Source organism: Pantherophis guttatus, chromosome 8, assembly GCF_059756535.1.
Source record: "Pantherophis guttatus breed Tessera chromosome 8, ASM5975653v1, whole genome shotgun sequence".
Taxonomy (NCBI): Eukaryota; Metazoa; Chordata; class Lepidosauria; order Squamata; family Colubridae; genus Pantherophis; species Pantherophis guttatus.
In genome coordinates, this window is record NC_142070.1 from 70,810,955 (window position 1) to 70,829,507 (window position 18,553).

The 18,553-nt window shown below is 47.3% G+C and overlaps 1 protein-coding gene and 1 long non-coding RNA gene across 4 annotated transcripts in view; one reads left to right on the top strand and one right to left on the bottom strand.

Moving 5' to 3' along the window:
* The window catches only part of TEC (tec protein tyrosine kinase), an 88,124-nt gene extending 81,144 nt beyond the window's left edge, over positions 1-6,980 (bottom strand). The window contains exon 1 of one of the 3 annotated variants that reach the window (XM_087875293.1): positions 6,504-6,980. The gene's annotated coding sequence lies outside the window, so the exon portion shown is untranslated. Of the gene's footprint in view, positions 1-6,223; positions 6,370-6,503 lie in introns of those variants that run through there. The other 2 variants (XM_087875294.1, XM_087875295.1) reach the window with 2 other exon arrangements.
* An 8,704-nt stretch (positions 6,981-15,684) lies between these two features.
* LOC148112708 (uncharacterized) lies at positions 15,685-17,934 on the top strand. The gene is made up of 3 exons (XR_015729263.1): positions 15,685-16,226; positions 16,761-16,880; positions 17,844-17,934. It is a non-coding gene; the product is annotated as an uncharacterized LOC148112708 (long non-coding RNA).
* Positions 17,935-18,553: the final 619 nt, after the last annotated feature.

Below are 18,553 nucleotides of genomic sequence, written 5' to 3' on the forward strand. Positions count from 1 at the left end.
TGGTGTGTGTATATATGTGTGTTTGTGTATATATATATATATATATATATATATATGTATATATTATTGTATAAAAGTAAAAAGTTGAGGTTGTAATGTTATTATTTTCTGTGCTAAAAAGAGCCTGGTCAACACCTCTTTTTTTTCTTTTTCCCTTTCTACCCCACATCCTCTCTTTTTCCCTTTTTCTCTCCCCTAGTTCACATTGTTTTTATTTTTTTGTATTTTATATTCTGATAAACTACAGGTAGTCTTCAATTCCCCACAATCCATTTAGTGACCGTTCAAAGTTACAATGGCACTGAAAAAAATAACTTATGACCGTTTTCACACTTATGACCGTTTCAGCATCCTCATGATCATGTGATCAACATTCAGAAACTGGGCAACTGTCTCACATTTATGACGGTTGCAATGTCCCAGAGTCATGTGGTCCCTTTTTGCAACCTTCTGACAAGCAAAGTCAATGGGGAAACCAGATTCACTTAGCAACCGTGTTACTACCGTGTTTCCCCGAAAATAAGATCCTGTCTTAAATTTTTTTGAACCCCGAAATAAGCACTTGGCCTTATTTTTTGGGAGGTCTTATTATTTTGGAGTGCATGGAGGAAACCAGAGGAAATGGCAGGGACAGGCTGTGCATGCATTTAAATATTTTCGGGGAGGGCTTATTTTCAGGAAATGGCTTATTTTAGCGCATGCGCTCAAAAGCCCGATTGGGCTTATTATCAGGGGATGTCTTATTTTAGGGGAAACAAGGTAACTTAACAGCTGCAGTGATTCACTTAGTAACTGTGGCAAGTACGGTTCGTAAGATAGTTCACTTAACAACGGTTAAGTGTTAGCAACAGAAATTTTGGGCTCAATTGTGGTTTTAAGATGAGGACTACCTGTAATAAAAGTTTCGAACACGAAAAATAAATCCACGCTGGCTTATTTTGAACTCTGGGAGCCAACCAGGGTTGTAAGGTGGAATAGCCACATTAATTAGTTAAATAAAATAAATAATAAGTAACAAGCCGCCAATCTATGTTGTGGAAACAAGGTCCGTATCTACCTGGAAAACTGAGCTAAATAAATCACAGATAAATTTAATTATGAGTAAGCATGACATATAAACATGGGCTCTGACGGCAAACAAGGTGAATATAAACACAGCGTCACTATTAAGAAGCTAACTGGTTCCTACAGAGTTGTTAAGTGACCTTCCTGTTGTCAATCTATACATCTGAGTGTAGGGTATCTATTATTATAGAAGATCTTTACTGGCTATTTCAGGACAAAGTTTGAGATTCATCAGCTTTCTTAATAGTCCTAAACTTGCAAATTTAGGCTACATGATCTGGCTCACTCATAGTAATACTGAAATCATGTTTCTTGTAATCAGAGAAATGAATCATCCACATGGTTATAATAATTGCCTGGACATTCATTTAAAATGTATAGTTTCTCCTAGCACAGGGGTCAGCAACCTGCGGCTCTGGAGCCGCATGTGGCTCTTTCACCCCTCTGCTCCGGCTCCCTGTCACTCAAAATATGTGTCACAACTGCCAATGTGCGACACCTGCCAGCATGAGATTTTTTGAGCTTTTCAATCCCCAGTAGGCCAACCATGGATAAATCCAAGAAAAAAAAAGTTTCAGAAGAAAACAAAACATTTAATTCAATTCATGCCCTCGTTACTTCCCACCTGGACTACAGCAACGCTCTCTACATGGGGCTCCCCTTGAGGAGCACTCGGAGGCTCCAACTGGTGCAGAATGTGGCCGCGCGGGTACTTATGGGGGCGACATGGCGCTCCCACGTGACACCTCTCCTGCGCGAGCTGCATTGGCTTCCAGTGGTCTTCCGGGTGCGCTTCAAGGTATTGGTTCTCATCTTCAAAGCGCTCCATGGCTTAGGGCCCGGTTATTTACGAGACCACCTTCTGCCTCCGATAACCTCCCACCGGCCAACACGCTCCCACAGAGAGGGCCTCCTCAGGGTGCCGTCTGTCAGGCAATGTCGGCTGGCAACCCCCCGGGGAAGAGCCTTCTCTGTGGGGGCACTCGCCCTCTGGAATGAGCTACCCCCAGGTATACGACTGATCCCGGACCTCCGGACCTTCCGCCGGGCCCTGAAGACTTTTTTATTTCAGCAAGCCGGGCTGGGTTAAAAATCTTTTAATTGGGGAATTTTATGTGTAAGGGGTTTTAAATTGGGGAAGCCAAAGATAAATTTAATTTCGTTTGAATGTATTTTAATGTTTGTATTGTGTGTTTTTAATTTTGGCTGTTCACCGCCCCGAGTCCTTCAGGAGAGGGGGCGGTATAAAAATTTAAATAAATAAATAAATAAATAAATAAATAAACAAACAAACAAACAAACAAACAAACAAACTACAAATGCTAGTTTTGTGGCCGTTCAAGAAATAGTCAGGCACAGGAAGGGTTTTGTGGCTCCCGGTGTTTTCTTTTCTGTGGTAAAACGGGTCCAAATGGCTCTTTGAGTGTTTAAGGTTGCAGACCCCTGTCCTAGCAGGGTGATTATGGAAGATGCTTAGCCAGTTCAACTTTTTATCATAAGGCCATTAAATTCAAGTTGAGCTTTAGAAAAAGGCTGAGCAATTCTATGGATAAAAGCAAGAAGGACCTTAATGAGACTTTAAAAAAAAAAACAATTTCATACACATCAACTATTTTTTTTAAAAAGGTTTCTGATATTTGTCTTCTCTAAAATCCAACTGGGAAAAAGTCTTTCAAAACAAGTTTTCAGTATTTATCTCCTCTTAATCGACCCCTTAAGTCATTCAAACATCAATTATGAAAGTCATTGAAGGAAGGAAGATTTTTATGCTGTTGCAGATAAAAATACTGTCTTTATTTCAAGTAATTGAAATGAATACTGTCAGATTGCAAAAGCATAAATACTGTCTATTTCAAGTAATTCAAGTAATTCAAACATGCTACTGAATTCCCTATCCAAGTTATCTTAATGAAAGCCCTGTGAAATAAATACAGGTAGTCCCCGAGTTACGACCACAACTGATCCTAAACTTTCTGTTGCTAAGCGAGAAAGTTGGTAAATGAATTTTGCCCCATTTTATGACCTTTCTTGCCACAGTCGTTAAGTGAATCACTGCAGTTGTTTAGTTAGTGACACGGTTGTTAAATAAACCTGGCTTGAATTTGCCTGCCAGGTTGCAAAAGCTGATCACATGACCCTGGGACATCGCAACCGTCATAAATATGAATCAGTTGCCAAGCATCTGGATTTAGATCACATGACAATGGGGATGCTGCAATGGTTGTAAGTAAGCACTGTTCATTAAATGAACAGTGGTAAGTTGAAACTACCTGCAGTTATTGTTCCCCTGTGATAGGGAGTGGATATTTAAAATTAGTTTCCCCAGGTCTAGCCCAACATTTGAACACAGTCACTCCCAGCTATGTTTCACTGCAACTCCCATTAGCCCAGTTCTTATACGACCAGAGAGAAAGCTTATAGTAGCCGCTACATTGCCACTACTTCTAGATTGACTGTTGAAACATTCCAGTTCAGGAAACGTACAGATCTTAGTTGTAAATTTAAGATGCCATAGCCGGAGAACTAGAATTTCACCCAAATCGAGCACCATTCATCAAAAGGCTGCTGACGACTGTTTAAGAGCATGCCATACAGGCAGTCCTCGACTTCAGACCACAACCGAGCCCAACATTTCTGTCGTTAAAGTGAAACCTTTTGTTAAGTGAGTTTTGCTCCCTTTTACGACCTTTCTTGCCCCAGTTGTTAAGTGAACCACTGGAGTTGATAAGTTAAGTCGCCCGGTTGTGAAGTGAACGTGGGTTCCCCATCGATTTTGCTCGTCAGGAGGTCGCAAAAGGGCATGACCCTATGACCCCAGGACACAACAACAGTCGTAAGTCTGAACCAGCTGCCAAGCATCTGAATTTTGAGATCCCGCGACCATGGGCAATGCCGCGAGGAAGGTCGTTACCTATGAAAAAAACGGCCGTAAGTCCCTTACTTCAGTGCTGTTGTAACTTTGAACAGTCACAAAGGGAACTTAAGTGTTCCCTGTTGTAAGTCGAGGACTATCTGTACAAAGTCTTGGGAAAACTCCAATTCCAGAGATTCGGTAGGGTCTACTCCAAGAGTTGATGCTCCCTTGAAGACTTTCTGGGCCGTGAAGTTTAAAGAATCCCCCCACCCACACAGAGGTGGGTTTCAGAAGGTTCTGACCAGTTCTGGAGAACCGGTAGTTGAAATTTTGAGTAGTTCAGAGAACTGGTAGTAAAAATTCTGACTGGCCCCACACCCATCTATTCTCTGCCTCCCGAATCCCAGCTGATCAGGAGGAAATGGGGATTTTGCAGTATCCTTCCCCTGGAGTGGGGTGGGAATGGAGATTTTACAGTATCCTTCCCCTGGAGTGGGGTGGGAATGGAGATTTTACAGTATCCTTCCCCATGGAATGGGGTGAGAATGGGGATTTTACAGTATCCTTCCCCTGGAGTGGGGTGGGAATGGGGATTTTATAGTATCCTTCCCCTGGAGTGGGGTAGGAATGAAGATTTTACAGTATCCTTCCCCTGGAGTGGGGTGGGAATGAAGATTTTACAGTATCCTTCCCCTGGAGTGGGGTGGGAATGAAGATTTTAGAGTATCCTTCCCCTGGAGTGGGGTGGGAATGGAGATTTTAGAGTATCCTTCCCCTGGAGTGGGGTGGGAATGGGGATTTTACAGTATCCTTTCCCTGGAGTGGGGTGGGAATGGAGATTTTGCAGTATCCTTCCCCTGGAGTGGGGTGGGAATGGAGATTTTGCAGTATCCTTCCCCTGGCATGGGGTGGGAATGGAGATTTTGCAGTATCCTTCCCCTAGAGTGGGGTGGGAATGGAGATTCTGCAGTATCCTTCCCCTGGAGTGGGGTGGGAATGAAGATTTTAGAGTATCCTTCCCCTGGAGTGGGGTGGGAATGAAGATTTTAGAGTATCCTTCCCCTGGAGTGGGGTGGGAATGAAGATTTTACACTATCCTTCCCCTGGAGTGGGGTGGGAATGAAGATTTTACAGTATCCTTCCCCTGGAGTGGGGTGGGAATGAAGATTTTACAGTATCCTTCCCCTGGAGTGGGGTGGGAATGAAGATTTTACAGTATCCTTCCCCTGGAGTGGGGTGGGAATGAAGATTTTACACTATCCTTCCCCTGGAGTGGGGTGGGAATGGAGATTTTACAGTATCCTTCCCCTGGAGTGGGGTGGGAATGAAGATTTTAGAGTATCCTTCCCCTGGAGTGGGGTGGGAATGAAGATTTTACACTATCCTTCCCCTGGAGTGGGGTGGGAATGGAGATTTTACAGTATCCTTCCCCTGGAGTGGGGTGGGAATGAAGATTTTACACTATCCTTCCCCTGGAGTGGGGTGGGAATGAAGATTTTACAGTATCCTTCCCCTGGAGTGGGGTGGGAATGAAGATTTTACAGTATCCTTCCCCTGGAGTGGGGTAGGAATGGAGATTTTACAGTATCCTTCCCCTGGAGTGGGGTGGGAATGGAGATTTTGCAGTATCCTTCCCCTGGACTGGGGTGGGAAGGGGATTTTACCGTATCCTTCCCGTGGAGTGGGCTGGGAATGAAGATTTTACAGCATCCTTCCCCTGGAGTGGGGTGGGAATGGAGATTTTACAGTATCCTTCCCCTGGAGTGGGGTAGGAATGAAGATTTTACAGTATCCTTCCCCTGGAGTGGGGTGGGAATGGAGATTTTGCAGTATCCTTCCCCTGGACTGGGGTGGGAAGGGGATTTTACAGTATCCTTCCCGTGGAGTGGGCTGGGAATGAAGATTTTACAGCATCCTTCCCCTGGAGTGGGGTGGGAATGGAGATTTTACAGTATCCTTCCCCTGGAGTGGGGTGGGAATGGAGATTTTACACTATCCTTCCCCTGGAGTGGGGTGGGAATGAAGATTTTACAGTATCCTTCCCCTGGAGTGGGGTGGGAATGGAGATTTTACACTATCCTTCCCCTGGAGTGGGGTGGGAATGGAGATTTTACACTATCCTTCCCCTGGAGTGGGGTGGGAATGGGGATTTTACAGTATCCTTTCCCTGGAGTGGGAATGGGGATTTTACAGTATCCTTCCCCTGCCACGCCACACTCACAGAACCGGTAGTAAAAAAAATTTCAAACCCACCACTACCCACCCCAGCAAGCCATTACTAGTAAGGTCCAACAGGTTTACTACCTCCTTTTAGCAGGATAGAAGTCCAAGGTCCGGGATTCTAACGCCGAGTAAAGTTGCCGTACAGAATAGTTGCGAACAAGCGGGCCAAGCGCGTTTCGCCTCGGGACTTACAACCAGGTGTATAACCGTTCCGTTCAGAATTCCACCTGCGCGAACCAAGCCAAGGACATTTACGGACCTGCCTTTTCTCGGCTCCGTCTTGAAACCCCCGAAAGTGACTTGCAAAAAAAAAAGGGAGAAGCCTTTTGTTTTGTTTCGGTTTTTTCCCCCCCGCCCTTACCTGACCTTACGAAGCGGAACCTGCCGGCGGGGCCTGCGGGCGAAGGACGCAATGACGACCCCCTTCTCTCCGTCCTTCCTCCGTCCCCTTTACGACGGGGAGGCGGTTTCCACGCTTCTTTCACCTCGCCCTCTCCGGAGCGGCGCCTCCGGCAAAAAGCCTGGTTTAATTTCGATGGGCGGCGTTGGTCTCGCCTCACAGCGGGCCGAAAAAAAGAAGCGAAGGCGGCGAAACTTTTTTGGCTGGACGGGTTCGCGCCTTCCAAGCGCCCGCTGGTCCTTCCCAGGGCGCCTCGCCGGGGCTGCTCGCAGGCGAAGGAGGAGGAGGAGAAAAGGAGGAGGAGATGGAGGAGGAGGAAGAAGAGGAGGAGAGAACAGGAGGAGGAGAAGGAGAAAAGTACGAGGAAGGAGGAGGGGAGGGGGAGGAAGAGGAGGAGGAGAGAACAGGAGGAGGAAGGAGGAGAAGGAGAAGAGAAAGGTACGAGGAAGGAGGAGGGGAGGGGGAGGAAGAGGAGGAGGAGAGAACAGGAGGAGGAAGGAGGAGAAGGAGAAGAGAAAAGTACGAGGAAGGAGGAGGGGAGGGGGAGGAAGAGGAGGAGGAGAGAACAGGAGGAGGAAGGAGGAGAAGGAGAAGAGAAAAGTACGAGGAAGGAGGAGGGGAGGGGGAGGAAGAGGAGGAGGAGAGAACAGGAGGAGGAAGGAGGAGAAGGAGAAGAGAAAAGTACGAGGAAGGAGGAGGGGAGGGGGAGGAAGAGGAGGAGGAGAGAACAGGAGGAGGAAGGAGGAGAAGGAGAAGAGAAAAGTACGAGGAAGGAGGAGGGGGAGGAAGAGGAGGAGGAGAGAACAGGAGGAGGAAGGAGGAGAAGGAGAAGAGAAAGGTACGAGGAAGGAGGAGGGGAGGGGGAGGAAGAGGAGGAGGAGAGAACAGGAGGAGGAAGGAGGAGAAGGAGAAGAGAAAAGTACGAGGAAGGAGGAGGGGAGGGGGAGGAAGAGGAGGAGGAGAGAACAGGAGGAGGAAGGAGGAGAAGGAGAAGAGAAAAGTACGAGGAAGGAGGAGGGGAGGGGGAGGAAGAGGAGGAGGAGAGAACAGGAGGAGGAAGGAGGAGAAGGAGAAGAGAAAAGTACGAGGAAGGAGGAGGGGAGGGGGAGGAAGAGGAGGAGGAGAGAACAGGAGGAGGAAGGAGGAGAAGGAGAAGAGAAAAGTACGAGGAAGGAGGAGGGGAGGGGGAGGAAGAGGAGGAGGAGAGAACAGGAGGAGGAAGGAGGAGAAGGAGAAGAGAAAGGTACGAGGAAGGAGGAGGGGAGGGGGAGGAAGAGGAGGAGGAGAGAACAGGAGGAGGAAGGAGGAGAAGGAGAAGAGAAAGGTACGAGGAAGGAGGAGGGGAGGGGGAGGAAGAGGAGGAGGAGAGAACAGGAGGAGGAAGGAGGAGAAGGAGAAGAGAAAAGTACGAGGAAGGAGGAGGGGAGGGGGAGGAAGAGGAGGAGGAGAGAACAGGAGGAGGAAGGAGGAGAAGGAGAAGAGAAAGGTACGAGGAAGGAGGAGGGGAGGGGGAGGAAGAGGAGGAGGAGAGAACAGGAGGAGGAAGGAGGAGAAGGAGAAGAGAAAAGTACGAGGAAGGAGGAGGGGAGGGGGAGGAAGAGGAGGAGGAGAGAACAGGAGGAGGAAGGAGGAGAAGGAGAAGAGAAAAGTACGAGGAAGGAGGAGGGGAGGGGGAGGAAGAGGAGGAGGAGAGAACAGGAGGAGGAAGGAGGAGAAGGAGAAGAGAAAAGTACGAGGAAGGAGGAGGGGAGGGGGAGGAAGAGGAGGAGGAGAGAACAGGAGGAGGAAGGAGGAGAAGGAGAAGAGAAAAGTACGAGGAAGGAGGAGGGGAGGGGGAGGAAGAGGAGGAGGAGAGAACAGGAGGAGGAAGGAGGAGAAGGAGAAGAGAAAAGTACGAGGAAGGAGGAGGGGAGGGGGAGGAAGAGGAGGAGGAGAGAACAGGAGGAGGAAGGAGGAGAAGGAGAAGAGAAAAGTACGAGGAAGGAGGAGGGGAGGGGGAGGAAGAGGAGGAGGAGAGAACAGGAGGAGGAAGGAGGAGAAGGAGAAGAGAAAAGTACGAGGAAGGAGGAGGGGAGGGGGAGGAAGAGGAGGAGGAGAGAACAGGAGGAGGAAGGAGGAGAAGGAGAAGAGAAAAGTACGAGGAAGGAGGAGGGGAGGGGGAGGAAGAGGAGGAGGAGAGAACAGGAGGAGGAAGGAGGAGAAGGAGAAGAGAAAAGTACGAGGAAGGAGGAGGGGAGGGGGAGGAAGAGGAGGAGGAGAGAACAGGAGGAGGAAGGAGGAGAAGGAGAAGAGAAAAGTACGAGGAAGGAGGAGGGGAGGGGGAGGAAGAGGAGGAGGAGAGAACAGGAGGAGGAAGGAGGAGAAGGAGAAGAGAAAAGTACGAGGAAGGAGGAGGGGAGGGGGAGGAAGAGGAGGAGGAGAGAACAGGAGGAGGAAGGAGGAGAAGGAGAAGAGAAAAGTACGAGGAAGGAGGAGGGGAGGGGGAGGAAGAGGAGGAGGAGAGAACAGGAGGAGGAAGGAGGAGAAGGAGAAGAGAAAAGTACGAGGAAGGAGGAGGGGAGGGGGAGGAAGAAGAGGAGAGAACAGGAGGAGGAAGGAGGAGAAGGAGAAGAGAAAAGTACGAGGAAGGAGGAGGGGAGGGGGAGGAAGAGGAGGAGAAGGAGAAGGAGAAGAGAAAAGTACGAGGAAGGAGGAGAGGAGGGGGAGGAAGAGGAGGAGGAGAGGGAGGAGAGAAAAAGTGGAGGAGAGGACAAGAGGAGGGGGAGGGCGAGAAGAGGAGGAGATGGAGGGGGAGGGGGAGGAAGAAGAGAGGGAGGAGGAGGAGAGGAAAAAAGGAGGAGAGGAGGAGAAGGAGAGGGAGGGGGAGGAGGAAGAGGAGGAGAAGGAGAAGAGGAAAGTACGAGGAAGGAGGAGGGGAGGAGGAAGAAGAGGAGGAGGAGAGGAAAAAAAGAGGAGAGAAGGAGGGGGAGGAGGAAGAGGAGGAGAAGGAGAAGAGAAAAGTACGAGGAGGGGAGGGGAGGAGGAGGAGAGGGAGGAGAGAAAAAGTGGAGGAGAGGAGAAGGGGAGGGAGGGAAGAGGAGGAGAGGGAGGGGGAGGAGGAGAGGAAAAAGAGAGGAGAAGAAGGAGGGGGAGGAGGAAGAGGAGGAGAAGAGGAGAAAAGTACGAGGAAGGAGGAGGGGATGGGGAGGAAGAGGAGGAGAAGAGGAGAAAAGTACGAGGAAGGAGGAGGGGAGGGGGAGGAAGAGGAGGAGGAGAACAGGAAGAGGAAGAGGAGGAGAAGGAGAGGGAGGAGGAAGAGGAGAAGGAGAAGAGGAGGAGAAGGAGGAGAGGAAAAGAGAGAAGAGGAGGAGAAATGGAGGAGAGGAGAAGAGGAGGAGGAAGAGAAGGAGGGGAGGAGATGAGAAAAGGACAAGGAAGAAGAGAAGGGGAGGGAGGAGGAAGAGGAGAGAAAAGGAGGAGGAGAAAAAGGGGGAGGAAGAAGAGGAGCAGGAGAAGAGAAGGAGGAAAAGGAGAAGAGGAGAAAAGGAAGAGGAGGAGAGAAGGACGAGGAAGAAGAGGAGGTGGAGGAGAGGGAAGGGGAGGAAACGAAGGAGGAGAAGAAGAAAAAGGAGAAGAAGAGCAGCAAGAGCGAGAGAGGCGACTGCAATGCCAGGGGATGGAGGGCAGCAGGCCGAGGAAGCCTGCGAGGGAGGGAGGGAGAGCCCAGCTTGCCTTCCTGAGAAAGAGGCCCTCCTCAGAAGGGCTTTGCAGAAGGGCGAAAAACAGCCTCTGGCTGGCTGCAATACCGGAACTTCGGTGTTGCTGCTTGTGGTTGCCTCGACCTAACCCGCTACACTTCTGCAGAAAACAGATTGCGCCAAAGAAGTCACCCCTGGGTTAGGGGAGCCCAAGCATTCAGAGGACCTTCCACACACACCCACACCCCCGGGAGGAACTGCTGGGCCTCTTCCGGGATCGCTTCGGATTTGCCCGTCTAGTCCCTCGGAGATTTAAAAATTTAAAATTCTCCGAGGCCCAGAAAGGAGGATATTTTTATCCAATCAATCAATAATCAGAATAGAGTCCAACCCACTGGTGGGCTGGCAAATTTTGCTGGAAATTAAAAGTCAAATCAGAAAAGGATTGGTGGTTCCCAAAAAAAGAAGTATATTTAATTCCTACACACACACACTCACACACACACACACAAACACACACAAACACAGAGAGATACACAGTCCAGTGGTGGGTTTCAAATTTTTCTACTACCGGTTCTGTGGGTGTGGCTTGGTGGGCGTGGCATGGATTGGTAGGCGTGGCAGGGGAAAGATACTGCAAAATCTCCATTCCCACCCCACTCCAGGGGAAAGATACTGTAAAATCTCCATTCCCACCCCACTCCAGGGGAAGGATACTGTAAAATCTCCATTCCCACCCCACTCCAGGGGAAGGATACTGTAAAATCTCCATTCCCACCCCACTCCAGGGGAAGGATACTGCAAAATCCCCATTCCAAGGGAAGGATACTGCAAAATCCCCATTCCCTCCCCACTCCTGGGGGAAGGATACTGCAAAATCTCCATTCCCAACCCACTCCTGGGGGAAGGATACTGAAAAATCCCCATTCCCACCCCATTCCAGGGGAAGGATATTGCAAAATCCCCATTTCGTCCCGATCAGCTAGGACTTGGAAGGCAGAGAATAGATGAGGGCAGGGCCAGTCAGAATTTTTACTACCGGTTCTCCAAACTACTCAAAATTTCCGCTACCGGTTCTCCAGAACTGGTGAGAACCTGCTGAAACCCACCTCTGATACATCATCAGTCTCAAGAGACTATGGTATCGTGCTCTGTAAAGAGGTCCTAAAACAGCATCTAGTGTGACTAAAACCTCTGATACACACATTTTATTAATCAAAGTATGTACTGCGTCTGGGTAGTTCACAACAATTAGAACACGAATGCAATATCCAGTGTACAGTAATGACGAATGAAAAGTATTATTTTACATTACATACCGGTATGTAGGAAAAGTCCTTTGTGTTTTGGGACACATAAATATATTTCATACCAGGCATCTGTAGCGACAAGGAAAGGGACTGTTCTGTTAACAGTTGACAATAGAAGGAACCGAGCCCAAGGAAATGCCTTCTCCAGCCAGCCAACTTGTATTGTTTCTGCTCGGAAATCTTTCAAAAAGGAAAAAATGGCAGCATTCCTCCCTTAAAAAAATAATAAGAGCAAACACTGCCATCCTCACCCTTCCCCAAAGGCGGAGGGATTTTTATTTCTGTCTTTTCGGCATAGTCGAAGATGAGATGGTTACAACTGCAAGAAAACAGATAAGTCCTCAACCTACGACAGTTCATTTAGTGACAGTTACAACAGCATCCCCATGATCAAAATCCAGATGCTTGGCAACCGATTCATATTTATAAGAGTTGCAGTATGCCGGGGTTGTGCGATTGTTCTTTTGTGACTTTTTGACAAGCCTGGGAAACCAGGCTCATTCAACAATTGTGTCGCTTAAAATGACATTGCAGGGATTCACTTGGCAACCGCAGCAGGAAAGCTCGTGAAATGGGGCAAAACACACTTAACAAATGTCTCGCTTAGCAACAACAAATTGGGGCTCTGTTGTGGTTGTAAGTCAAGGACTACCTGTATAATGCTTTCTTACTGTGTTGTTTGTAAATTAAAACAACAGATCCTGTTCATAAATTCTAATGAATACGACGTTAACTTCTTTTTCTCACTTATCATTCCACTAATTCAGAGTCAGGATATTCTTTTAAGATCAGAGTTTTACTGCCCATCTCTCCGAATAAAGGATGTCCGGACGCATCTCGTGTGAAGTCACCTAGAAGTTTCAGCTGGACCAAAATGTCACAGTAGAGTGCATTCTCCATTCCAGCACCTGCCACTCGTGCGAGTGGAGCTTCGTGCCCGAGTGTAAGCACCCTCTGTATGCAAAGCTCCATTCGTGGGAGTGGAGGGTGTGCATGTAAGCCACTCATACCAATGGAGCTGTGCGCACGTGCGTATGTCTGCCACTCACACGCCCTCCCCCACCTCTCGTGCCGGGCCACCAAGCTGGAAAAGTTGGGGACAGTATTACATCACTGTTATATGTTGTTGCTTGCAGAATTCCAATACAGGATCCACACAAATTCTTTTAGACTTGGGACTTGGAGAGCAGGAATACACTTTGATATCTGATCAGATATTGTACAGGCCAAAGTGGGAGGGGGGGTACTCTATTAAAACTTGCTCGGGATATTACTCTGGCTTTCCTGCACAAAAGCATGCGTAGTCCATTCCCCCTTTCCCCTTAGGCCAACCACAGTCCATGATGTCCACCAATCGCTTCTGTTCGTTTTGTTTTGGGAATCGGTTGATTATGCTGTGGCATCTGCTCCGTGTGTCCTTGAGGCCGTTTGTGTATGTGTCCAGGATGCAACGAGAAAGCATTTCAGGACCAGAAAGCTCTTAATTTGAACATGAGTGTCTTAAAAGCCACATTCCATGTTAAGGTTGTGGTTAAAATAAAAACCAATCAACGTTACCCAAATTCATTGGTAGTCCCACATTGCAATGAAGAAGGACAGACATTCAATTTCGCAGCTACTAAGATTGTTGGTCAAGCAGGTACAAAAACAGCTGGGGGAAATGATTGAAGCCTGGGAAACTTGGCCACTCCTCCAATCAATTGGAGTGCTGATTTACCACCAGCTTATCAGGTACTTAGGAGCCATTGGCTTGGCAGCACAAGGAAACAACAGCCAATCGCCATCCATCAACACACTGAGCAACCAATAGGAAGGCACCAGTGGTGGGTTTCAAAAAATTTTACTACCGGTTTTGTGGGTGTGGCTTGGTGGGCAGGGCATGGCTTGGTGGGTGTGGCAGGGGAAGAATACTGTAAAATCTCCATTCCCACCCCACTCCAGGGGAAGGTTACTGCAAAATCCCCATTTCCTCCCGATCAGCTGGAACTTGGGAGGCAGAGAATAGATGGGGGCGGGGCTAGACCGAATTTTTACTACCGGTTCTCCGAACTACTCAAAATTTCCACTACCGGTTCTCCAGAACTGGTCAGAACCTGCTGAAGGCACCACATAAATATGAAGCATAGAATAGCCCAAAGCACATATTCCGGTAGAGAGAAGTTCCCTAAGGATGAGCTCCAGCATGGGTTTACTCAGAAGAGTAAACTTCTGTTACTGATGATTGACCAGAATTGGATCTTTCAACATTATTCTGGGACACATATATCTGCCACCATTCAATCAACATTAATCTTTCATTTCCTTCTCTTGGTCTTTCATTACCACTGACAAATAAGGAGTTATGGAGAAATTGAAGACACACTTCATATTATATGTCCTAAACTGGTTTGATAATTGCCCTAGGAGGCACCCCTGACATTCCTCTTCCAAAAAGCTTTACTGAAATATAAAATGGTTTCCAAGTGGTCTCTCTCACAGTAGATGGCAGCACCAATTTGCCTTTTTCTGATCTTCTAAAATCCTAGCAGGGTCAGAAAGTTTTCAAGGGTTGAGAGACCAAGAACCAAGAAGTAGTGGAATAGGTAGATAAGGGAAAGAAAGAAAGAAAGAAAGAAAGAAAGAAAGAAAGAAAGAAAGAAAGAAAGAAAGAAAGAGAAAGAAAGGAGGGAGGGAGGGAGGGAGGGAGGGAGGAAAGAATAGAATAGAATAGAATAGAATAGAATAGAATAGAATAGAATAGAATAGAATAGAATAGAATAGAATAGAATAGAATAGAATTTTTTATTGGCAAATTTTGATTGGGACACACAAGGAATTTGTCTTGGTGCATACGCTCTTGGAGTACATAAAAGAAAAAGTATGTTCATCAAGAATCATAAGGCACAATACTTAATGATAGTCATAGGGTATAAATAAGCAATCAGGAAACAATATCAATATAAATCGTAAGGATACCAGCAACAAAATTATAGTAATACAGTCATAAGTGGAAGGAGATGGGTGATAGGAACGATGAGAAGGTTAATAGTAGTGCAGACTTAGTAAATAGTTTGACAGTGTTGTGGGAATTAGTTGTTTAGCAGAGTGATGGCATGGGTGAAAAAACTGTCCTTGTGTCTAGTTGTTCTGGTGTGCAGTGCTCTATAGTGTCGTTTTGAGACTAGGAGTTGAAACAGTTTATGTCCAGGATGCGAGGGGTCTGTAAATATTTTCACAGCCCTCTTTTTGACTCGTGCAGGATACAGGCCCTCAAGGGAAGGCAGGTTGGTAGCCATTGTTTTTTCTGCAGTTCTCATTATCCTCTGAAGTCTGTGTCTCTCTTGTTGGGTTGCAGAACATGGGGTGTGGGAGAGAAGGAAGGATGTGTTTCCCATCTGGAAATAAAGCAGCCTAAAAGCAGCTGAAGGGAAGGACTCAGAAGGAGATACCTTCTCCGGTATATTCTGGCCACCAAGCACAACTAAAGAGTGAACGTCTACATGGAGTTCCTTGAGAAGGGCCTTCCTGTCAGACACGGATACTGGGGACCAGTAGAGACTTGGCTGAATGACAGGAATGTTGTGATGTCATCCAGCTGCTGATGTCAGCCTGATGTCACGGAACACGGGGGGGGGGGTTTGACTCCAACTGCCGCCTGGTTGTTCGTTGAACAGCTGTTTGGCTGTAAGCGGAAAAAGTTGCTAATTCGACTTTTCCCTTGCGGAGGCTCTGCTGATTAGGGGGAACTTTGACGTCTCTGCAGGAAAGTGCCAGGGTCCCAGAGCTGCTCTGGGCTAGAAGTGGACTGACTGGCTCATTGTAAAAACAAAAAACAAAAAGGGGGAGAGGGGGAAGGATTGGAGGGTTGAGAAAGTCCCTCACCTCACCCCACTCCATCCCCATCCTCGATTGGTGATTCCTCCACCAAATCTGGCTCTCATCTCTGGAGAACCACCATCACATACCGGTATTTCCAAACCAAGCCCCTTGCAAGAGATGACATGGGGCAATTGGATCCAGTCATAGGAACGGATGGCTACAAAAAGGTTTCATTTTGAAAAGCAGGCAGGCTGTCCAAATGTCTGCAGCCTTTTAAAACTCTCTCTAGGTGGAAGACTATTTTGTAAGTCCATCAGTTGCCTTTCCCAGAGTTCCTGGCTGTCTTAAGGACCGGGAAATGGTTCTTTTAGGCCCCCCCTCTGCCTCTGGGTCCTCTGTTCTTTAGGATTGGCAGAGGGATCCCTACCAGCTTGTAATGTTGTGGTCCACCAGCAGCCTGCGGAGCTGGCAGCGGAGTCGGACAGCGATGAGGCTGAGGAAGAACATGGGCCAGTCCTGGAGGCTGGGGAAGGCCCAGATGAGGGCTCTGCGTCGGAGGCAGAGATGGGGCCAGGGCCATCGGGGAGTGAGGTGCGGACTCCGGAGCCTCCAGAGGTTGACAGTAGAGAGGCTGAGGAACAGGAGGAGCCTGTTCCTATGAGAAGAGCTGCCAGAAGGCAGGAGCAGCTACAGCAAAGAGGACGACTCAGGAATAGGGCCAAGAGATGATTGGCCACTCCCATAAGGCTTAAAAGACCAGCAACGGCTCTTGGGCTCTTTGTCGGAAAACAACGTTGATAGACTTGTTCTTGTCTTGCTGCACTTCTCTCTGGTCGGCGTCTTCTGCTTCTGAACTTTTGCCAAGAGAAGCCTTTGGCAGTTTGCCTAATTATACCAAGGTTGGTGATTAGACTGAAGAATTATTGTTATGAAGAATTTGTTTTCATTTAGTTTGGACTACGCTGAGAATGAGTTAATTCTCAGCTGTTCTAATAAAGTCTGTTTGTTTTGGGACTGTTTGCGTCGACTACTACCTACTTGGGCCTGGGTCACAACATGTAGGAGACCCTGGCCTTTTGCAAACTTTCACCTTCCTTTCTTCTCTTTTTCCCTCGTTTCCCGGTCACTTCCCTTCAGAGGTTAGGTTTTCCTCTCCTCTGCTTGCCGTTTGCGATTTCAGCGAAGACTGTTTGCTTTGGCAAGATGAGCTATTTAATTCAATTAGATGGTTGCCTTACTAAGAGTTTATAAAAGAGGATGGTAGGTAGGTGGATGAGTGGGTGGGTATTTGGGTGGGTGAATATAGATAGAATGAAATGGTGTGAAGAATTGTTTTCTATTAATAAAAAATCAATTTGTTCTTTTCAGATGTAGCACTCAATCAGGCATTTGATCAGATGCCTTTGTTCCTAAATGCATAACTTTCTCCGTAGGGTTTCGCTTACAGCCCTGGAATTTGCGGAAAGGACCACGCAGTAGAAGTCCTTCTTGAGAAATGCCTATGCTGGATCGATCAGCTCCAGACTGAATGCCACTCAGTGGACGGCAGACAGGTAAGACCAGCTTAATGTACTGTAAGTCTTGAGGAAAATAGATGCTTTTCAGGACTTCCTGCGTGGGAATATACAGTGCACTCCACAGCTTTGGAACTCATCTGAACAGCTTCTCAATTCCTAATTCTAGAAGCATGATGCCTTGCAAGAAGAAGTTGGGGGGGGGAGTATTGAGTGTTTGCTTTACAATCTTAGCTGCCAGTTTCCAAGGTCCAGCTGAGAAGCTTGATGGTCCTTGGCTATTATTTTCTGGCTCTTCTTGCTCCAGAGAGGGTTATTGCATCATTTTTGCAAGAATTCTGGAAAACGATTCAAATCCTTAAACGTGTGATGACTTTTCACAGTGGAGAAAGGGAGGGAGGGAGGGAGAGAGGGAGAGAGTTGGATGGGTAGATAGCTGGATGGATAGATAAATAAATAGAGAGCTGGGTGGATGAATGGATGGACGGATAGATGGATGGATGGATAAATGGATGGATGGATGGATAATGGGGGATGGATGGATGGATGGATGGATGGATGGATGATAAACAGACAGAATTTATCAATAGCACTGAGACTTATATACCACTTTACAGTGCTTTACAGCCCTCTCTTAGCAGTTTACGGAGTCAGCCACTTCCCCCTAACAATCTGGGTCCTCATTTTACCCACCTCGGAGGGATGGGTCAACCTTGAGCCTGGTGAGATTCGAACTGCCAAATTGCAAGGCAGACGGCAGTCAGCAGAAGTACCCTGCAGTACCATACTCTAACCACTGCGCCACTGTGTGAAAACTAGTCCTAAATCCCGTTTTTTAGTGTCTTTGTAACTTTGAACAGTCATTAAATGAATAGTTGAGGACTAGCACTTTGAATTGGCGGTGACGGGAAGCAGCTTACGAGCCGAAGAAAATGAATACCGTATATTTCTGGAAATTCCAAAATCAAATTCTGATTTTTTTTTCTTATTTTTTTTTTACAGAACGTGTCTGAGGGAAGATTTGTAAGATTATGCCACCATCTACTGGAAGAATTTGGAAAAACTTGGCAGAAAGTGGATAACGAAAAGAAAAGGAAACCCAGGCCCGGCATGTAGTAAAGTAGTCCTCGACTTACAACAGTTCATTTAGTGACCATTCAAAGTTACAAAGGCACTGGCTCAGTTGTGGTCATAAGTCAAGGACTACCTTAGCTTGTTGGAAGTCAACCACAGGGATGCTGCAGTGGTCATCAGTGTGAAAAAGGGACGTAAATCACTTTTTTTCAGTGCTATTGTAGCTTCAAACGGACACTAAACGAAAGGTTATAAGTTGAAAACCACCTCTACTGATATTTCTATGCATTTTTGGTCCGCATTTCTCCACTTTTGGGCATCTACCAGAATTAGAGGCCATTCTTTTCTAAAGAAAAGAAGAATTAGGGGTACCTTGATAGCAGTCTTCCAGTATTTGAGGGGCTGCCACCAAGAAGAGGGGGTCAAATTATTTTCCAAACCACCACAAGGCAGGAGAAGAAACAATGGACGGAAACTAACCAAGGAGAGAAGCAACCTGGAATTAAGGAGCAACTTCCTAACAGTGAGGACACTTAACCAGTGGAACAGCTTGCCACCAGAAATCATGGGCACTCCATCACTGGAGGCTTTGAAGAAGAGACTAAACCAGTGTTGACAAACCTTTTCAGCACCGAGTG